This window comes from Callorhinus ursinus, unplaced genomic scaffold (genome assembly GCF_003265705.2).
Source record: "Callorhinus ursinus isolate GAN/ISIS: 27379988/994484 unplaced genomic scaffold, GSC_fseal_2.0 scaffold52, whole genome shotgun sequence".
Lineage (NCBI taxonomy): Eukaryota > Metazoa > Chordata > Mammalia > Carnivora > Otariidae > Callorhinus > Callorhinus ursinus.
This window is the reverse complement of record NW_027397114.1, coordinates 8,019,474-8,027,337: the sequence shown is the minus strand read 5'-3', so window position 1 is coordinate 8,027,337 and position 7,864 is coordinate 8,019,474.

Sequence of the window (7,864 nt, the reverse complement as noted above, 5' to 3'; positions counted from 1 at the left end):
AAAAGTCCAAAAGGACTTTTTTTTTTTTTTAACTTTCAATGTGCTAGATTTTGTTGTTGTTTGGTTTTTGTTTTTTTCTTTTTTTTATTATTAACATATAATGTATTATTTGTTTCAGGGGTACAGGTCTGTGAGTCATCAGTCCTACACAATACACAGCGCTCACCACAACACATCCCCTCCCCAGTGTTCATCACCCAGCCACCCCATCCCTCCCACCCCTTCTGCTCCAGGAACCCTCAGTTTGTTTCCTGAAATTAAGAATCTCTTATGGTTGGGGCGCCTGGGTGGCTCAGTCGTTAAGCGTCTGCCTTCGGCTCGGGTCATGATCCCAGGGTCCTGGGAGCGAGCCCCACATCGGGCTCCCTGCTCTGCAGGAGAAGCTCCCTGCTTCTCCCTCTCCCACTCCCCCTGCTTGTGTTCCCTCTCTCGCCGTGTCTCTCTCTGTCAAATAAATAAATAAAATCTTAAAAAAAAAAAAAGAATCTCTTATGGTTTGTCTCCCTCTCTGGTTTCGTCTTGTTTCATTTTTTCCTCCCTTCCCCTATGATCCTCTGCCTTGTTTCTCAAATTCCACATATCAGTGAGATCATATGATAATTGTCTTTCTCTGACTGACTTATTTCGCTTAGCATAATACACTCTAGTTCCATCCACACTGTTGCAAATGGCAAGATTCTTTTTTGATGGCTGCATAATATTCCTGTGTGTGTGTGCGTGTGTGTACACACATATATAGACCGCATCTTCTTTACCCATTCATCTGTTGATGGACCTCTGGGCTCTTTCCATAGTTTGGCTATTGTGGACATTGCTGCTATATACGTTGGGGTACAGGTGCCCCTTCGGATCCCTAGATCATAGGGTAGCTCTATTTTCAACTTTTTGAGGAACCTCCATACTGTTTTCCAGAGTGGCTGCCCCAGCTTGCATTCCCAGGTTTTTGTTTTCTTTTTTTTAAGATTTTATATATTTATTTGAGAGAGAGAGAGAGTGAGAGAGAGCACAAGAGTGGGGGGAGGGGCAGAGGGAGAAGCAGGCTCCCCACTGAGCATCCCGGGACTCCTAGGATTATGACCTGAGCTGCCAAAAGCAGACACCGACTGAGCCACCCCTCAAAAGGACTTTCATCTGCTAAAGAAGACCCTCAGGATCCTGGAGGCCTGGCTATTATCAGACTAAGTTTGTTTTTTCCTCTAGCCACACATTAACATTAAGAGAGTTGGAGGTTTCCTGGAGGAATATCACACATATCCCACCCAGGAATGGGAGGTTGGGGGAGGTTGTGGGATTTCAGCTTGTGCTTTGTCCTCAGCTTGCCTTCTGCTCTCTCATCGGAAACTAGCATCTCACTGTAAGGATAAAGGATAAACTCCGAGCGCCGAATGGTTTTCCCAGGCCCCACTGCCTCTGACCAGAACACTGCATTAGCACTCCCACTTCACCCACTACCCATAATATGGCAAGGACAGCTGAGTTGATGGAGCGTCTTTTGTGGTCCTGCGGGACTAAGCATCTCACAGGCATTTCAACTAGAAGATAAGAAGGAAGCCCATGACTTTTACTCATGGTTGGATTCCCAAGGCTGTCAATCCAAACACGCTTCTTGGGCACCTTTCCCTGAGCCCTGCCAAGCAAGAGCTGTGGAAATACAGAAAATCAGAGCTAGTTGCATTTATGGTACTTAAGGCAGAGTCTGTGAGAAAGTCGAGATCGCATGAAACAGAGGACGAGAGAGTCTAATTGACATTTACGGCCTAAACTGGTAAGCAGACTAAACTCTCAGAGTTACGGTAGCTCAAAGGAGAGCCGAGGTGGAGGATTCTGAGCTGCACTCTTCGGTCTGAGCACTTAAAACAGAGCTGGTCCCAACTGGGAGGTGCTTGTAAGTGTAACATACACTCTGGATTTTATTTATTTTATTTATTTATTTATTTATTTATTTTTTACAGATTTTATTTATTTATTTGAGAGACAGAGAGAATGAGAGAGAAAGCACATGAGATGGGGGGAGGGTCAGAGGGAGAGGCAGACTCCCTGCTGAGCAGGGAGCCCGATGCGGGACTCGATCCCGAGACTCCAGGATCATGACCTGAGCCGAAGGCAGTCGCTTAACCAACTGAGCCACCCAGGCGCCCTACACTCTGGATTTTAAAAATTTAATACCAGAGAAAAGATTGTAAACATATCTCATTAATAATTTTGAGGGCGCCTGGGTGGCTCAGTTGGTTAAGCGACTGCCTTCGGCTCAGGTCATGATCCCGGAGTCCTGGGTTGGAGTCCCACGTCGGGCTCCCAGCTCAGTGGGGAGCCTGCTTCTCCCTCTGACCCTCTCCCCTCTCATGCTGTTTCTCTCTCGCTTGCTCTCTAATAAATAAATAAAATCTTTAAAAAAAATAATTTTGATATTGATGACATGTTGAAATCATAGTATTTTGGATGTGTTGGGTTAGATAAATCATTAAAATTAATTTCAGTCTCGTAATGTGGCTACTAGAAAACTTTACATTACCTATGAGACTAACATTATATTTCTGCTGGACAGCTCTGGTTTCAAATAATCTGTCATCGATGTGTTTTAGATGCCAAACTAGTGCTAAGCACTTTATGTCCATTCCCTTATTTGATCTTTGAATCATTTCCATGATTGCATTATTATTCCATTTTACAGATTAAGAAGCTATGATTTAAAGGAGTTAATCATATAGCTATTAAAAAGGGTAAGTTAAAACTACATATATTGGGCGCCTGTGTGGCTCAGTCGGTTAAGCGACTGCCTTCAGCTCAGGTCATGGTCCCAGGGTCCCGGGATTGAGCCCTGCATCGGGCTCCCTGCTCAGCAGGGAGTCTGCTTCTCCCTCTGCCCCTCACCCTGTTCTCATGCTCTCTCTCTCAAATAAATAAAATCTTTAAAAAAAAAAACTACATATATTGTGGGGGCGCCTGGGAGGCTCAGTTGGTTAAGCTTCTTACTTCAGCTCCGGTCATGATCTCGTGGTCCTAGGATTGAGCCCCACATCGGGCTTCCTGCTCAGCCGAGAGCCTGCTTCTCCCTCTCCTTCTGCTCCTCCCCCTGCTCAAGCTCTCTGTCTCTCAAATAAATAAATAAAATCTTTTTTGGGCGCCTGGGTGGCTCAGTTGTCAAGCGTCTGCCTTCGGCTCAGGTCATGATCCCGGGCTTCTGGGATCGAGCCCCGCATCGGGCTCCCTGCTCAGCGCGAAGCCTGCTTCTCCCTCTCCCACTCCCCCTGCTTGTGTTCCCTCTCTCGCTGTGTCTCTCTCTGTCAAATAAATAAATAAAATCTAAAAAATAAATAAATAAAATATTTTTTTTTAAAAAAACGTGTGTATTGTGATGGAAAGTGTCCATAATACATTGTTTTTTTAACAATGATCATCCATTATCAGAAAAATAAAATATACCTATATAATTTATTTTAAATGAAGGCATTGAGTGACTTGCCCATATCCATTCAACTAACTGTGGAGCCAGGACTTGAACTCTGGACCTATGATAACTCCAAATTCATGTTCTTGTCCCCACGAGAACCTACAGAGGTAAGAAGGCTTTGGGACCTGTTAAAATCAAGGGTAGACAGAGACCAGTCTGGAAGGTTCCCTGAGCAGACAGAACCAGCTTAGTCATGCAGACAAAGCTTAATTTAGCTCATTATGCAAGGCTAACTTGACCCGGATTATTCCTTGCTTGTGCCTCTGGAAATGATAAGCAAAACTTGAACTGTTTCCCAGATTGATATGAGGGAACCACTGAAAATTGTAGTATTGTAACCAATTGGTGTGAAGAATAAACAGTCACAGCTTTGTCACTATAATAACCTGCTTTATAGCAATATACTCCTGAGCCTCGTTCCATGTTTTGGTTCGAGTGCTTCCAGTTTGCAAACTGCCTTTTTGGTGTGCGCACGATAAATTTTTCCTATTTACTGCTTCAGTGCTTCATTGTTTTTACTTTGGCTATTTTGAACCTTTGACAGAGGGTGTAAGAGCTGAACTCCCATCCATGTCAGGCCATCTCTCTGCAGTATTCCTGGAAGGCAGACAGCTAGCATCTGCTTGAATACCTCTGGTAATGGGGAGTTCATTGCCTTTCTTGGCAGCTTGCCCCATCGTTGGCCACCTGCTTATTAGGATTTTCCTCCACTAAATGAGGAGAAATCAGTCCATCCTAAATTCTGTCCTTGAGTTCCGGATACTCCAAGAGGAGGCAGCCAAGTTGAGTTTAGGCCAAAAGGACGGGCTGGCTTGCACTGGCCTCTAGGGAGAGATCTCAGATGTGGGTCCAGCAGGGTCGTCACTGCTTCATGGGGAAGGGAGCCCTAATCTGCCCTCCACGCCACTCCCACCTCCTCCACTGCCCAGCCCATCCCGCAGACTGACCCAGGTAAATCTCACTTGCTTGATGTGCACGGATGGCCTCCCTGATTGGCTACGGGGCCACAGCTGCAAAAATGTCTGAATTTCCATTCATGGGAAGGCCTCCCACCGCTGAAAGGATAATCATCTGCTCACTGTGCTGACAGGTTCCCATCTGGTGAGGGCTGAACGCTGTGTCTTTAGAAAAGGCAAGCTTCTGGCCCGGCTTTGACAGATTTGCTCAGCGAATCTAAGGGGAAAAAAAGACATTGCTGGGGGTTAGGGACTGGGGGTCGGGGAAGGGGAGAGGCAGAGAGAGAAGAAGAGGAAGAATCTGGGAGGCTAATGAATTCCTTGTGACCTCACTCTCTTTATTCCACTACATGCTCCTTTGCAAAAACCAACGGGGCCACTTCGCCAGCCCGAGACTGAAATGTGTCCAGGGAGACAGATACTCCAAGCCCGAAGACTCGGGGTGCTTTGCTGGCTGCCTGCTCATGGCTGAAAGCCGAGGACAGGAAACAAGAGGAGCAATCTGCTAAAGGGACCCCCCCGCTCCCTTGACATTGTACGTCAGGGGCCTGCTTTCCCGATCTGCCCCCCTCCCAGTGACAACAGAGTCATGAACTCAGAACATTTACCGCCAAGGGAATTGGCATCACGGGACCTTACCATGGCCTCTTCCCTCCTCTCCTTGCCACTTTCACTATCAAAACATAATAAAAGAAATGCCCTTTAGGAGTTTGATTTGTAAAGGGTCTGAAGCCTATCATTTGACCCCCAGATCCCCAGGTCGAGTAGCGAAGCTGTGGCAGGCCCCGTGCGGTCAAGACGGCAGGCCCGCCATCCACCAGCAGCCACGATCAGCTCTGAAAGTTGGTGTCACCAGCACAGTTAGGCTCACGCAAACCCCTAGTGGCATTACTGATCGCCAGCCACGTCCTGGGGCTTCACCCCAAGGGCTTTGTACACTTGCAACACGTTTGTGAACCAGGATTTATCCTTAATCACCTTTTAGAAACATGGAAAGTGGGCTGAGAAGAATTAAATGACCAGATTACCTAGCCAAAAAATAGCAGAGAGTGGATTTGAACCCAGGTCTCCCAGGTCTGCCATGCTATAAAATCTGTGCTTTAAACAACAAAACCCAGTTTTTATTATGGAACATTTCCAACATACAAAAAAGGCATCACGAACCAGTGCCGTGAACAGCCGCATACCTGACACCAGGTCATAACAATCATCAGCACAGGGCTCCTGTTCCTGCTCTGTGCTCACCCATCCTCCTTTACTGGGTTATTATTTTTTAAAGATTTTATTTATTTATTTGACAGAGAGAGACACCTCGAGGGAACACAAGCAGGGGGAGTGGGAGAGGGAGAAGCAGGCTTCCCGCTGAGCAGGGAACAGGATGCGGGGCTTGATCCCAGGACGCTGGGATCCTGACCTGAGCCGAAGGCAGACGCTTAACGACTGAGCCACCCAGGTGCCCCTATTGGGTTATCTTGAAGCAAACATTAGACCTCATGTCATTTTATCCATTAATAGTTCAGTTTGTATCTCTAAAAGAGAAAGATCCTCCAAATCTGTGCTGTTGACTCCCTCAAAATATTGACCCTGAGTGAGAGATTATCACAGAAATGCCCAGAAAAACTGCAAGATTTCCATCGCCCCCAGGGGGAAGTGAAGCTTTCCCTGGCTGCCTGTGGCATTCCGTCATAATTTGGGGAGACTACAGTCACTATCTGCTAAGTCTAAGAATGCGCATCTGGCAGCCCAACACCAGGAGGACCTGCTCACCTGGCCACATGGCCAGACTTTTCCTGCCGGTTACCCCTAGCAACATCTAGCTAAAGAAAATGGCACCTAACCAGTCTCTTCCAGAACACATTATTGTGTTGGCTGTCCAGTGCAAGTAAAACACCATTAACATCTATTCAACACATCTACTATGTGTCAGACGCTGACCTAGGAGTTCTTATGTGTCAGGAACCTAATCCTTGATTTTTTTTTTAATTTTGCTTTGATTTTTGTGGTTCCAATTTCCATGTGGTTTGGAATCTCATTTTAAGCTGAGATATTATGAAAGGGACTATATATAATCCCTTCAAGAGTTGGATTCAACAATCAGCAGTATTTCTTGAGAAAGTATGTGTGCACGTGCGTGTGTAAATCACCTCGTGAGTCACCCCAGAAGTACGAAGAGGAAGAAATGGCTCTGTATTGAACTCTGCAGATACTTTATTAACCTCCTTTTCTCATGCCACAGGGCTTGTGGTCCCTGTCCTGAGAAGTCTAGTAGGGTGGATAAGACAAAGTACACTAATAAGCAGATCTCCAAGGCAGAACACACCAACTGCCACAGCAGATGTAAAAATAACACGTCGTGGGAGTTGAAAGGTGATAGCAGTAATGGGTGACCTGGAGAACTCAGGGAACCATTGGTGGCACATGAGATGTAGAATGTTCCCCAGGACTCTGTGAGGTGTACGTTGCCACGTACAACAGACTAGAGAGGCCACACACTGGGTCTATTCTCAGCTTCTCCTCACCACGAGAGTGGTGCTAGTCCTAGCCAAGGGTCCCTGGCTCTGGTCCATCTACATTCTTCCTTCTTGAATTGGAGCTGCCCCCTAACTACTCTGGGCTGTCCCCCCCTTACTGTGGAAGCCTGGTTGCCTGCTGGTGACGGCTCTCCATCTCCAGTTGCTGACCCCAGAAGGCTGGGTGATGCTGTAGCTCTCTGCGTCTCCAGCACAAGGTTTGCTCACCGAATCACTGGTTTTCTGCACACTGTGTGGATGACAAAGGGGTCTGAAGACCATCGGAGGAAAGAGTTATGCCTCCTGGAGTCAGGGCTGAAAATAGACCCACGGTTAGGAATTTTACGGGTAGAGGTGTTGGGGGAATGGAACTATAAGCAGAAAGGCACAGAGGCAGGAACAGAGTGCTTTCAGAGAGCCCCACTTAGAGGATGGGCTACGGGGGAAGACAGACCGTGGGGGCACATCTGGAGGAACAGGCTGGGCGCTTGATGAAAATCCATAAATGCATGCCATAGAGGAACAGAGATAATGGAGAGCGAATGAAGGGACCTGGAAGAATTATCACCAGACCTTAGGAATGTTCCTCTGGCACAGCAAGTATCATGGACTCGGATGGAGGGTAAAAACAGGCCAGGAGATCAGCTAGAAGGCCCAGGGTGTACACTCTTCTGCTCACTTACCATGGCCCCTGGCTGGAATGTAAGCCTTCAACTGGCTCTCAGTATCTTGGGGAGTGGGCCTGCACCGCATTCTTTGTTTTCCCAGGGCCTGGCACATAGTAGGTGCTCATTAAATATTAGTGCCTGGCACATAGTAGGTGCTCAATAAATATCTGCTGAAAGAAAGAAATAGGGAGGGAGAGGGGGAAGGAAGGAAGAAATAAAGCCAAACCTGTGATATGCTATGAAGAGGGCTTGGGGAGAGGTGATGGAGGCCTTTCTGCA